The sequence below is a fragment of the Ailuropoda melanoleuca genome, chromosome 13, assembly GCF_002007445.2.
Source record: "Ailuropoda melanoleuca isolate Jingjing chromosome 13, ASM200744v2, whole genome shotgun sequence".
Classification (NCBI taxonomy): Eukaryota; Metazoa; Chordata; class Mammalia; order Carnivora; family Ursidae; genus Ailuropoda; species Ailuropoda melanoleuca.
Window position 1 is genome coordinate 41,397,879 of NC_048230.1, and position 13,405 is coordinate 41,411,283.

Below are 13,405 nucleotides of genomic sequence, written 5' to 3' on the forward strand. Positions count from 1 at the left end.
ATCTCCATGGGGGTTTGCCCAGGGTGGGTTGGAAAAGAGGTCGTGGGAGGGCTGAGGGTCGTGTTTACAACTAGGCTTCGGGCTTGGCAGGAGAAAATGGGGGGCCTGGGCACTGGGGCAAGCGTGCATGGATGTGTGTGCTTGTCCGTGTGTGTTGGGGGGGAGGGAGGGAGGATGCCATGTGACCACTTCCTTTCCCTTCTGTTGCTGCTGTGGGCCAGAGGGTGGGTCTCGGGCATCACGTGGGTGTCCCTGCACAGCGGGGTGGGTGACACCCCCAGACTGTGCTTTCTCTCAGTTGGCCCATTTGGAGGTGAGAGCCTATCTCAACTGTCGCCCTGCAGCTTTCAGAGTAGGACCCTGCTACAGGACATCTGGCCGGTGCTGCCACCTCCCTGATGACCGTTCTGGTGGGGGTCCCCCAGGAAGGGCACTGGGTGCTGCTCATGAGCAGGTGGAAATGGCCTATGGCAGGGAACCGCGTCAGGGACACCATGGGACCCCCTCCCCTGCCCTGCACGGCTGCCTGGTGTTCAGCGAGGGGGCCACAGTATCCCCGAAGTGATAGCCTTGGAAAATCCGACGGAGACCCCCCTCAAAGGGGCTGGGAGGGGTCCTATTCCTGCTTCTGGACTGCCTTGGCCTGGAGCAAGTTTCCTTCCAGCTCTGAGTGTTCCCATATTGTCGGAGGAAACTCTTACCTTACTCTGGGTCAGGTCGGGACTGCAGGGCTGTGTGAGGGTCCTGGGGCCACTGTGACAGATTACCACAAATTACCGTGGCCTCACGCAACAGAAAAACCTGTCCTGCAGCTCTGAAGGCCCCGGGTCTGGGGTCAGGGTCACTGGGCTACGCCAAGGTGTGGGCAGGGCTGGTCCCTCCCGGAGGGCCCCGGGGACAATTGTCCTTGTGCTTCCTGCAGCTCCTGGTGGCTGCCGATGGGCCTTGGCTTGTGGCCACAGCACCAGTCCCTGCCCCCATCACCACGTGGTCACCTTCTCTGTAGTCTTCAGCTTTCCCACAGGACACCTGTGACGAGACTGGGACCCCCGGACACTGCAGGGTAGTCTCTGTGGCTCGAGTTCCTCCTGGTGGATAAGAGGATCTTCCCAGGCTCCAGGCCGGGGGCGCATTGCTCCATCTCCCCCAGCGCCCACCCTTTGTCTTGGGGCCCTTGTGGTCTCCACGTAGAAAGCAACATGATAAACCAGGTCAAGAGAAGAAAGGGTGCATCAGACTTTTTCCTTTAAATAAATTTTTTACTGTATCAAATACCCAGAACATGAAATTTACCATTAACAACACTTAGCACATTCACAGGCTTGGGCAGCATCACCATGATCTAGTTCCAGAACATTCCCATCCCCTCAAAAGGAAACCCCATGTCCATTAAGCGGTCAGTTCCCACCGCCCCCACCCCCACACCCTGGTTTTGGCAACCCCCAGTCTGCCTTCTGTCTTCATAGATTCCTTTCCAGTCAGTGTGGCTGTATGTGACTTTGAAGTCAGTAAACAGGCAGGACAAGTTGGTGATTGGAAGGACGTAACACGCATTGAAGTCGGAGTGTGGAATGCTTGGGCTCAGAAAGGGCGGGGTTTGCAGTAGCCCCGCCAGCCACGCGCTGCTCCCCCTTGCTCCTTTCTTGGGGTCTCCGCCTGCGCGTCCCCCCATGCTGCCCTCTCTCCCTTTGCAAATGGCCCCAGACAACTTCCCAGCCCTGAAGTCTGCATGACCTCAAGCTTCTGGACCCTCAACTACAAAGGTTCCTCCGTCTGGGCTGCGGGGGGGAGACGGCGGCGGCCCAGCTCATCGCTTGTTTGAGCCAGGCGTGCGGTTGGGTCGCTGCTCAGCCTGTGGCTGGCTGCCTTTGAGTCAGGAGCTCACCCCGGCCTGAGCACCTGTGAGCACATAGGATAGAGAACCCCAGAAACGGGTGGTGGTCTCGTTGGTGCTTAGCACAAATCTAGCAGAGTATCTTCTTTGGAGAAGTACTGCTCTTTCTGATAGTAGAATCTGGGAGAAATGTCTCCAATACATCCCGAGAAGGGGGACGCTCTGATGTGGGGATCAGCGGCCTCCACGATATAGCAGATGCTGCTGTGGGTTCCAAGAGGCTGTGTCCTGTAGCACCCCCAAATGTGCACATCCACGGCTGAGAAGGAAGCGTAGCGCTGAAATAACGGGGGCTACACCGCTCCCCTAGGATCTGGTGTCACCCCAGGGTACGGTCGAGAATATCCAGACAGCTGCTCCGAGCGCTAGCCACAGCAGCGGCTGACCACTTGAAGTGTGCCTCGACCAGCAGCGGTGCCGGGCGGGCTCCGTCGGGAGAGCACGCAACTCTTGATCTCGGGGTAGAAATTACTTAAATAAATAAAACCTTAAAAAGAAAAAAAAAATGTGTTTAGTCTAAATCGGGAGGTGCCGTGAATGTACGAGGCACTGAATTTCAAAGACTTACTACAGAAAGAAAAAGAATGTGAAATATCTAAAAAGTTTTGGGGCGCCTTTGGCTCAGGTCATGATCCTGGGTCCTGGGATCGAGTCCCGCATCAGGCTCCCTGCTCAGCCGGGAGTCTGCTTCTCCCTCTGCTTGCGCTCTCTTTCTCTCTCTTTCAAATAGATTCTTTTTTAAAAAATTAAGCATAAAAAAATAAAAAGTTTTAATATGGATGACATGTTGATTGATGACATTTTGGCTGTATGAAGTAAAATATATTAAATGTCGCCTGTTTCTTACATTTTTAAATGTGGCTGTTGGAAACTTTAAAATGACAGATGTGGCGTGCTTAGGGTTGGCTTGCCATCTGTTTCTGCTGGGGGATTCAGTGGGCGGTTGTGCAGGCTTCAGGCTGTTCTAGATACCGTGTCTGATGAGCGGCCAAAAACTCTGAGCAGGTGGGGGGGGATAGGCAGGGTTTCTGCGTTGGAAAAGCACCCCCAGGCGGGGGGTCTTGTCAGGCGCAGGGATTCCCTCTCCTGTGCTCTGGAGACCTCCATCCAGTGGTGGGCGATGAGGATGAGCGGAGGGAATGTGTGGAAAGCACCCAGACCACCTCCTAGGCCAGCTGTCTGCAGGGGGAGTAGGGAGAGGAGGAGGTAGGGCAGGGAGTGGCCTCAGAGAGCTGGTGGGTTGCCCATGCACATGGTGCCCAGGAAGGGGTGGTGGGCCCTGGGGGACAAGGCTGGGTGAGAGGCAGGCAAGGAGGTTCCAAGGGTAGTGCCGGAAAGGAAGGCCCCTGCCTACAGGACACGTGTAGAGTGCAGGTGGTATCTCCAAGGTTCCGAGTCAACCTTGACACAGGGTGTGGCAGGGGTCCTTCCCAGTGTCGTTCGGTGATGGTTCTTGGAGCTGTCCTTCAGAGCCCAGACAAGGGCCCAGCTGGGTAGGCAGGGGGTGGCGGGAGGGGCTGGGCCCTCCCTATTCCCTGTCCTAGGAAACCCCCTTCTTGGAGGAAAGAAGAAGTGTAGATTTCGAGTGGCCAGTCTTCCTAGTTCTGGACATCATATCTTGCTTTAATTCTTGCCACTAGAGGTGATCATGCCCATTTCACAGATGGAGAAGGTCAGGTCCCACAGGGTTGGGTAATGAGCCTGAGCTGATTGGAGTGAGGGGGCCTTGATTCCGGTGTGTGTCTCTGAGGCTTTCATCTCAGATCCACCACCGTCCTCCCTTCCACTGATATGGGAACACGCGGTCCCTCCCCTGGACGCTTCCTGTCTTTGGCCAGGGGCCCAGAGACCCACGGCAGCAGCTCTGCCCTCTGTGAGGGGTGGGGAAGGGAGCCCCCTGAAGCCACGGTGTCAAACGCAGAGACTTGGGAGAACCCGGGGAAGAAATTGGGCACCTGGAGTGGGGAGGGGCCAGGTGGGACTGGCCAGTGGCCGCTGCTAGGGAGAGATGGCTTCTGAGGCACTGGAGGGGGGACCAGTTGGACTGGTCCTCCTGCCAGTGTGGCCAGTGGAGTGGGTGCTTGGGGGGCCTCCCCCACCAGCCCTGTGGAGGAGTACGTGCCTGGGGAAGGAGAACATGCCTCTGGGGCAGGGGCTGGGCCAGAGTTCCTCCTCCAGGGGGTGGGAGGATGGACGTCCCTAGAGCGGCCGGCTCAGGTGTCACTCAAGGCTCCTTTGCATTCGAACTTCCTCGCTTCCTGCCCCTGCAAATTCCGCAAACCGGCGGGATCGCTCTCCCAGTGGGGAGTAGGCCTGGGGCTACCTTGGCCAAGCCTGTGCCTGGGAGTGACTCACTCAGGGTCAGAGGTCGTGGCACAGGATGGGTCTGGCAGATCCCAGGCCCAGTCCCAAACAGGGTGGCTCCCAAGCTCCTCCCTCTGGGGACCACCTAGCCCATCCCCCTCAGGGTCCCAGCACGTCGCAGGGGTCTGCTGGGAAGGTGACTCATTGCCTGGGCCCTTAGGGCTGTAGAAGCCTGGGCCGGAATCTGAGTCCTGAGGCTCCAGGAAGAAGAGCGAGCTCAGGGTGAGCGGCACCTCCCCACCTCCCTGGCCCCTGCCCTAGTTCCCCTTCTGCTGCTGCTCCCTCGGGGGTGTTTCACCACCGTAGCCTTAGGCAGTGGACGGCAACTGGGGCTGGTGGTGCTCTGGCCCCGGCCCCTGGAACAACTCTGGCTTTGCTTCTTTTTTTTTTTTTTTTACGATTTTATTTATTTATGTGACAGAGAGACAGCCAGCGAGAGAGGGAACACAGCAGGGGAGTGGGAAAGGAAGAAGCAGGCTCCCAGCGGAGGAGCCCGATGTGGGGATCCCGGAACGCCGGGATCACACCCTGAGCCGAAGACAGACGCTTAACTACTGCGCTACCCAGACGCCCCTGGCTTTGCTTCCTGACTGCTTTCCTGGGGTGATCTGCAGGCCCCGGGGGAGGCCCGCGCGATAGCCTGGGCATGTCATCTGAGCTGGCCGGGGTCAGGGCCCATTTGGGGCTCACCTGGCAAAGGAGAGTGCTGGGCGGGGCAGCAGGGAGAGAGGGCGCCCCTGGGCCGTGTCAGATTCCCGGCACCACCCTGCACTCCCGTCCCGCCTCACCCAGGCCGGAGGATAGTCTGGGAGGAGGGGACTGGAGGCTTGGCCGGCGTACTGACTTCTGGCAAAGGCAGTTGGACTGGGTGTCCAGGTGAGAGCCTCCTTCCTTCTCTCCTTCCCCGAGCTCTTTCCCGGGGACCATGGCACTTTCCTTTTGGGGGTGACTCGGAAGCCGACTGGGGAGCTCAGGCACAGAATGCACCCTACACACCCTGATTGGTTTCAGGCCTGTAGCTGGGTGCCTCTTGTCTCCTCCTGCCCCCCCCCAACTCCCCTCGCCCTGCCCCTGAGCCTCCGTTCTCAGGCGGTCCCTCCTACCTCTGCCCGCGCTCTGGGAGGCTCCTTGTTCCGCGGCCACAAAGCCCCTTTGATCCTCTGCTCGGCTCGGAGCCATGTGACCCGGTGGGCGGGCCGTGCTCTCAGGCGGCCAGCGCAGGCCGACTCAGCTGCTGGGGTGAGTCCTCCGCTCCCTTTGTTCCTTGCAACCTCGCACCGGTGGTGGGGGGCCTCAGGTGGTGTGGCCGTCCGGCGGCCCTCCGAGGGTGCGGCGGCGGGGCAAGAGCGGCGCCTCCCGGCGGGGGGGGCAGTCCCTGCTCCCCGGCCGGCGGGACAGCTCCGGGTCCCTGGGAGAGGGGCGGCAGGAGCTCGGTCTCCACGCGGGGCCCAGATTTTCGGCCGCGGAGCAGAAGAAAAGGGCTTTGTGCGGCCACAGCTATCTCTTTGTAAATATTTGGCCAGCTAGGCTGAGTGGTTAGGTCGTCCTCCGGCGGGGAGTTTCTTGGAGACTGTTTCCTGTTCGCAAGGGGCTTCCCTGACTTCTAGGAGGCCCAGGGCGGGGTGGGGGGGAATGACTTGGATTGGCCGCCACCGCCTCTTAAAATCTCTTAAAATCGTTCTGCACTGATTGTCAGCCGTTGGGGCCGGTGGCCCAGAGGCTGATCCGGACATTGGCTTCAGCAGACACTAGAAATGCGGGATCAGACGTGGTAGTGTGCGCGGGGGCGTCCGCTGCAGCTCGGCTCCGGGTCCGGGGAGGTGTGGGGCTGTGCGGCTCGCTCCCGGAGCCGGCCGGGCCGGAATGCGGGCGCCCTGCTAGAGGAGGAGCGGGACGGTCTGCCACTCGTTGTCAAGGAGCAGGGGTGAGGAAGCAGCTCCGTGAGGACCTGCCATCGAAAGGGCCTTCCAGCTGCGATGCTGGGAAAACCCCCAGACTCAAATCCCACGGCCGGCGCAGCCCGTCACGTGTGCGCCGATGCTGGGAGGGCTGAGGTGCTTTGGAGCCAATGCCATCTGCTCCTGAAACTTCATCCCACATGTCCCCGGGGACCCCGCGGCCTCCAGGCTGCCTCGCTGCATCCTGGTCCCCCTCCGTTTCCTCTCTGACGGGAATCTGCCGGCTTTTGTCAGAGGTTTGGGGGAGCATCTCTGCTCACCAAAGAGAAGTTTGAAATTCCTTTCCTGGAGAAAAATGTGCCGTCCAGGCAGTGGGTTTCTGGCTGTAGGGACAGCACCTCAGAAGGAATTTGGTTTGGATTCCTCATGGAAAATCCTGTTAGGGGAAGAGGGAGAAAAAGCCCCCATTCCCTTATAATCCCTTATATTCCCTTATAATTACATGTGGGTTTCCCACTTCATTCATTGTTGCTTTGCCTTCATGGGTGTTTACATAAATGTCATTTCTCTTTGGCTGGCTCCCCTTGGCAACCCAGGGGGCCCCTGTTCAGGAAATAGGAAGAAGAATGAGTTTGTTTAACCATTTGGGGCTGGAGGGCCAGTGTCTGCGTGAGACCTCTTTGATAGGGTGGGATCCTTGCTTCTCTCCCTTTGGGTCTCCTTTGGGCTAAGGTGTGACTACGGAAGGAGACCTCTTCCGTGGCTGACCCCTCCTGGGCATCCCCACAGCCCCAATCATTTCCGTGTTGTGGCACCTGCAACACTATTGTGTCTGCTGGTTTGTGGGTGTGTTTCCGCCAGACTGCTCCATGTGGCGGGCACGGCGTCAGGGATGATGGCCAGGTCGGCTGGTGTGTGGGGAGGGGCCTACTCTGTGTGGGGCACTGGGTGCTCCAGGACCAAGGAGACAGCACTGTTCTTGATGGGTAGGGGGCAGTCACAAGATCTCACCCACCCAAGTCAAAGACAGCCCCGGTTGGGCCCGTGGAGTCATTCCCTGAGTGCCTGGCCTATTCCCCCAAGCCTGGAGGACAGGGTTCACAGGGGCTTTCACCCCAGAAGCCCCATACCCGTTTGGGTGACTGGAGTGTTTGGGCTGACTTCCCTCCCCACCCCGCCCCACCTCCCCAGCCACATACCCTCCCCACTTCCTGTTATGTCACTGTCTGAGCTGCCCTTGTCATTGTCAGATAGGACAGAAGCATTCCCTAGGAGCATTCACAGAAGGGGAAGACCCCATCCTTAAGAGAGCGCCCCCACCAGCCTCCAGCCGTGCCCAGCTTCCTGTGTTGTCAAAGATCTCAGTGCTTTTTTCCAAAGCTGTTGGTTGACTGGCGGAAGCTCTTCCGTTACCCCATGCCCCGTGCACATTGAAGTCTTGGGTCAGCTTTCCCATACCACCTGAGGGTTCTGGGCACCCTCCTGTTCTCCTTGGCCAAGTGCACGGGAAGAATGACTGTATTTCAGGACTGGTGATCTCGGGAGAGCCCTGCTTCCAGCGCAAATCACAGCCCTTGGCCGAGGCTCCATTCCCAGACTTCTGCCTCTAGCGGCAAGCTTTGATTTGTTTTATTGAGAGCCGATCTGGCTCCTTGGACAGGTAGGGGCCTGTTCTCAGGAGCTTGGTGGATCGTAGGAGGCCTGCCGGGGACCGCTCCTGGGGGTGGTGGGCCGTGCAGGTAACTGTCAGGCTAGCCTGTTCTTGGAGCAGCAGGCGGGGAAGCCAGGGGAGGCCCATGTCTAATTACAGGCCCTTCAGGCTGCCCATCTCCCGGCGGGCTCATTGGGAGCCTTGTTCCACGGTTGGTGGAGGGGCGGGTGGCAACATCTCTCCCGCCGTGGCTTGTCCCTGGGCTGTGGGTGCGTGAGCGGGGTCCAGATGCTCCCCTCATCTCTTTCTCTGTCACCGTCTCTGGGAAGCACGAGGCCACCAGACCTGAGGGTGCAGAAGGTTCTGAGTTCTCACTGGGACTTTGTGCGGGGCCCCGAGCTGCTGCTTGCCCCCTGGGCGGGCCGTTCTCCCTGCGAGAGCAGAGTTAGTGCTCGGCCTGTGGGAGGTGGTTTCCAGGAGGAGGGCCTGGGCCTTGGTTTGAGGGTGGCAGCATCGGGCAAAGGGTCGGCCAGGCGGAGGCGACCCTGTCCGCTTATTCCCCTCGCCCTGGCTGTTCCAACCTCAACTGAGTTTTCAACGTTTTGGTTTGGGTTCCGTAGCTGGATCATGGCAGAAGCACCCCCAAATGTCTTGTCCCTCTCCTGAAGCTGGAGGCGGGGGACAACTTCTGAGATGTTGGCTCCGGAGCCGCCAAGGCTGCACTTGGAACCCCAGCTCTGGGTTGGGGGTGAGTCACCGACACTGACCCGCACTTGGCCTTGGGGAAGGAGGGTCCCGTGGAAATGCTGTGGTGCTCCCCGCTGTGCTCCATTGCACCTGGCTTAGGGCCTCCCCCTCCGGGACCTGTGCCCCCAGAGGCCTGCCAGCCCCTGCCCTGCCCTGCGAGTGCCAGGCACCGAGTGCCCGGTTATCTGACGGTCATCGGAAGCGTGTCCTTGCTGGTGTCCCCAGCGGAATGCGCACGGACCTCTCCCTGCCTCCCTGGCCCGCGTCTCGGTGCCTGTCACCAGGCCTCTGACAGCAGATAAGATTTTCCTTGCCCAGAACAGGATGGTGAATTCACCTTCCTGCGTGGAGGACCCCTGCCACATTGGGTGGGGACCTTTGCGTCCTGTCTGTAGCTAGACTGTGGACTTGTGTAGAGATGGCGTTCTATCAATCTCGGTCTCCGGGTGCCGGACCTTACAGGAGCTTTGCTCAGTTCATGTTGGAATGAATGCACTCTGGTCAGCGCTGCGTGCCTGCAGCTTCTCATCTCCTGTCCAAATACTCTGTGGTTTCTGTCCGGCCAGCTCGGGAGAGCCTTCTGCCAGCAGCCGCGGTCCTGCTGTCCTTACACGTGCTCTTCTTGGGGCGTTTTCTTCAGGATCCGAATGCATTCTTGCCGGGGCAGGGGACTGGACCAGATGACCCTGGCCCTGCCCCGTGCCTGCTTCCAGGGAAGTAAGGGACCAAGGAAAGGATCCTTGTCGTCACCCCCCCCACCCCCGTTGCTGGCTGTCAGCTGTGGGCTCCAAAGACTAAAGACGGTGACAAGAGTCCCACCGAGTCAGACAGAGAATGTGGCTGGTGGGCACAGGTGGGCAGCACGGCACAGAGAGCCGTGGAGAGAGGTGGCACTTCCGTGGCAGGGCTGTGTGTCCTGCAGGAGCTCTCTGCCTCTGGGCCTCACGCACCTGCGCCGGCCTTGCCCTGCGGACAACGACCACAGAGCAGAGGGAGGCTGTGGTCAGTGTGCAGACGCTGTGCTGACTGTCGCTCCGGAGCGTGGCTGTGGGTCTGCTGGGACAGCCCCTGTGACCGGTGCCGTCCTGCTGACCGTGGTCAACGTTGGGCCTGCTGCCTGGGGCCCTCGGTCTTCATCTTGGGGAGTTTATTTAAGTAACGAGGCTGCCCGGTTCCCTACTTGGAAACTGAGGCAAAACGGTAAAGTCATCCCCGAAGCATTTTTAGGTGGGTGAGAAAGCCTCTTCCAAGACAATAAGTATGATCACTTAATCGGAATAAGTTTGTTTATTACAGAAGGAATGAGCTTTAAGCTGACCCCGGAGCCACCTCGCCCCAAGGCTGGCTTTCCCTGTGTGGACCTGAGTGCCTCCCCGTGGGCCTCCTGCAGCCTCTGCTCCCTGCAGCCCCCCTGGCGGGCTCCAGGGCTGCTGCGCTTGGGTCAGGACCATGCATCTGAACGGTGCCCAGCAAGGGCTGTGCTGGCCTCTCCCGGTCGGTCTGCCTCCACTCCAGGGAGGTTACAGCTCATGGCACAAACCCATTCTCCTCTCCTGGGTTCCTCCCCTAGCAGGCGGACACCAGGGCGCGGGCCCAGGAAGCAGGTTGCTCAGCCCCATGGGCTCAATGACTTGCCTGCTGAGGCCAGATTGGCGGCAGTGGAGCTGGGAGCCCCCTCCTGTGCGTCCCCTACTCAGGTTTAGTTGAGCCCCTCCTAGCCCCCCCGCTTAGGACCCCAGTGGGCTAAGGATCCTCGAAGGCTGGATCCAAGATGAGCGCAGCCCCCTGGGTGAGGCCTGCCGTCCCAGCAAGGGAGGTGGTGGCTTCGGGTGGAAGGCGGGAAGTTGGGGGCAGTGGGGAGCCCGGTTTGGCTCCAGTGGGCGTTCCTGTGGCAGACGAGGGGAGGGTAGGACGGGGTGGGGTGGCCAGAAGACCCCCGTCTTTGGCGGAGACTGGGGCCCTGGTGCCAGCCGCACCTCCGCTGACTTGGTATAGGCCAGCCCCCTAAGGACTGGGTCAGCGTGTCTGCAGCTCCTGACTGTCCCCCTCGTCTGTGGTCAATGCTCATTGCTGGGACGGCCTGGCTGCCCGCTCCCCAAGTTCAGTGAGGTGATGGGTGTTTCAGGCACGCAGTTTCTCACGTGGGGCCAGTGCCCTGCGCGGGCGGCTCTGGATGACCCTGTGGCCTTACACACGTGACCCGCCCCCTCTGAGCCACAGTCCAGTGTCCAGAAGGCATGATAGCAGTTAACACTTCATGGGTTGGCGTGAGGATGAATGGATGTAAAACAGAAAATGCGTGGCCCGGAACCTGGACAGGAAAAGCACCAAGTGGAGGTTACCTCACGGCTGATGTTGTCATGAGTTCCAACCATGTGGCAGCCCTGGGCTGAACAGGGTAGGGGTGCACATGAGGCAGACCTTCTGGAAGCTTCCAGTCCAGTTAGGTGGTAGGTACACACCAGCTCTAGGACCTACCACGCGTGTCCCCAGGAAGGCTGCTCATTTCCGGTGGGGACTCAGCAAAGGCTTCAGGGCCTGGGAGTGTGGAGGTGCTCCCCCTGGGCTCCCTGGAATTTCCCCCGAGACACACAGGAGAGCAGCTGAGAATCAGGGCAGCAGGAGAGGCAGGACAGGAGGGGCAGAGGAGGGGCTGGGCGGTGTGGTGGTCGCCTGTCCAGTGCAGATAGCAGCCTCCATAGGGGGGCCAGTCCCCCGTGCTGCTCCTGGGCGAGCTCCTCAGGCCGCCCACCTCCGGGAGCACCGTCCACACAGCACCCTCACAGAAGCCTGCTTCCTGCTTCCTGCTCGCCCGGCACAGGTTGCTCAGCTGACCTTTGCCATCCTTTCAACGGTCTTGGCTGCCTCCCCAGCCTCCTGCAGGGTTCACAGTGGAACCAGAGCACCTGGTCTGTCTCCCTGAGGCTGCTGGGACCTTGCGTGTGCGCACCAGTCGCGGCTTCTGTCTTTGTCACTTCCTCATACGCTCAGCCAGCAGCGTGTCTTGGACGCGAGCAGTAGGGTGCAGAGATCCTCTTGGGCCTGAGACCCAGGTCTGGCCGCTGGAGCCGCGTGCTGCCGGCTCCTGGGGTGCGGCTGGGCCGGGCCCATTGTGGGCCGCGGGGGATGAGCCAGTGGCCTCTGTCTGCACCTCACTTCCTGTCTCCGGCGCGGGAGCAGGAACTCCCATCTGCTGCTAGTTCACGGGACTTTGGGGGAGACTGAGTCAGGGCTGGGAGGCTGGTTGTCTGAGGGTCCCAGGGTTTGCTGGCTGGGTTGGGGGTGAGGGAAGCCCCCCTGTGTGTGCCGCTCCGGGCTGTCTCCTCACTGCGGGGCTCTCCAAGGACAGCTGGGGAGCAAAGAGCTAATGACCACCACGGGGCACTGGGAGACGCTGTACTAAAGTTATAATCAAACCTCGAGCCACCAGAGGCCCCGCTCCCGCTGGGGCCTGTGCCACCTTATAAAAGTGGGGCTTCAGTGAATTCTGGCTCTGTGCCTTATTTTCATGGCTGCCCCTCCAGCAGCATCCTCAGGGTTTGGGATGGGGGAGGGAGCAGCATAGGGCCTCTAACAGATTTGGGTGGGTGCTGCCAGAGATGGCTCAGGAAATCCTGGGGCCGCCCCCAGCGGCTGCTGGCTCCTGTCATCACTTCCCCCACCCGACCCGGCCTGCGCAGAAGACTGAGCACCTGCCGGGGTGCGTGCGTGTTGCGTGCATGTGTGTGTGTGGCAGAACACTGAGCACCTGCCCGGTGTGTGTGTGTGTGTGTGTGTGTGTGTGTGTGTGTGGCGGGGGTGCTGGGTCCTGCTGCCACACACAGCTGGTTCTGGTAGCAGTGTCCCCACATCCCGGAGGGGATGCTGAGCGGGTTTTCCCTTGTCCCTCGCCTAGAGACCTGGGATGAGCGCCTAGAGACCTGGGATGAGCGGAGTTCACCCTTTGTGGTTGCTGAATGTGGCATGTTCATTCCCACTGTCCCCTCCCTTCAGGGTGAGGCTTGGGGCTTCCTTCTGTATTAAAGGGGCCTGCTCCTTGTTCGCTCTGACCTGCAGGTTCCAGCCTGGGGTGCTGCGGGCCCTTTTTTCTGAGATGAACAGTGAGTCCTCATGAGCACTTGCTGGTGCCAGGAACAGGGAGGGCGAGTAGGACGTCATAGGGCGAGGAGCCCACCGGCTGCCCACTCCCTGGGCTGCAGAGCTGGCTTAGTGCTGGGAGCTGGCCGTGGATGTGGACACAGTCCCCGCTCTCCTTTATTGGGGAGCCCTCAATAAAGCCTTAATAGCTTTGTCGAGATATCATTCACACGCCATAAGGTTCCGAATTGTACAATTCAGCTGTTTTTAATGCATTGGCAAAGTCATGCAGTTGCCACCACCAATTCCAGAACACTCTCGTCCTCTCAGAAGAGACCGTATCCATTAGAGCCACGTGCTCTGCAGCTCCCTACCACATTCTGTCTGTGAATTCGCCTGTTCTGGATGTTTCACTAAGTGGAACCCAATGCGCCTGGCTTTTTTCATGCTCTGCGATGTCCTTGAGGTTCGCACCGTGGCAGGTGCTGAAGCTTCCTTCCTTTTCGTGGCTGAATAGTACTCCACACGGCGGCCACGCTGCGTTCTGTTTACCTGTCCGTCCCTAGCCGGGCGTCAGGGATGTTCCTGTGTTTTCAGTGCTGTGGATCCTGCAGCCGGGAGCGTGGGTGCCCGGGTCTTGGGGTGGGCGTGTGCTTTCATTTCTCTTGGGGACCTGCCCGTCGGTGGCCGGTAGTCGGCAGTTGGTTTGCCAGGAGCAGGTGCGTCATGCTCGGCCCCCCACCCACCCCACTCTGTTTCTTGCGCTCCCCCCCC

At 60.0% G+C, this 13,405-nt stretch overlaps 1 protein-coding gene and 1 long non-coding RNA gene across 11 annotated transcripts in view; one reads left to right on the top strand and one right to left on the bottom strand.

Annotated features, from left to right (window-relative positions):
• Positions 1–13,405, top strand: part of SEPTIN9 (septin 9) — a 137,756-nt gene that overhangs the window by 98,637 nt on the left and 25,714 nt on the right. Inside the window, exon 1 of one of the 10 annotated variants that reach the window (XM_034640113.1) lies at positions 4,990–5,134. The exons of 8 other annotated variants lie outside the window; for them this stretch is intronic. The gene's annotated coding sequence lies outside the window, so the exon portion shown is untranslated. Of the gene's footprint in view, positions 1–4,989; positions 5,135–5,372; positions 5,498–13,405 lie in introns of those variants that run through there. One more of the 10 variants, XM_011223870.3, reaches the window with a different exon arrangement.
• On the bottom strand, positions 1,239–6,158 carry LOC117795424. Its single transcript, XR_004619435.1, has 2 exons — positions 5,362–6,158; positions 1,239–2,381 (listed from the first exon to the last, which is right to left on the bottom strand). It is a non-coding gene; the product is annotated as an uncharacterized LOC117795424 (long non-coding RNA).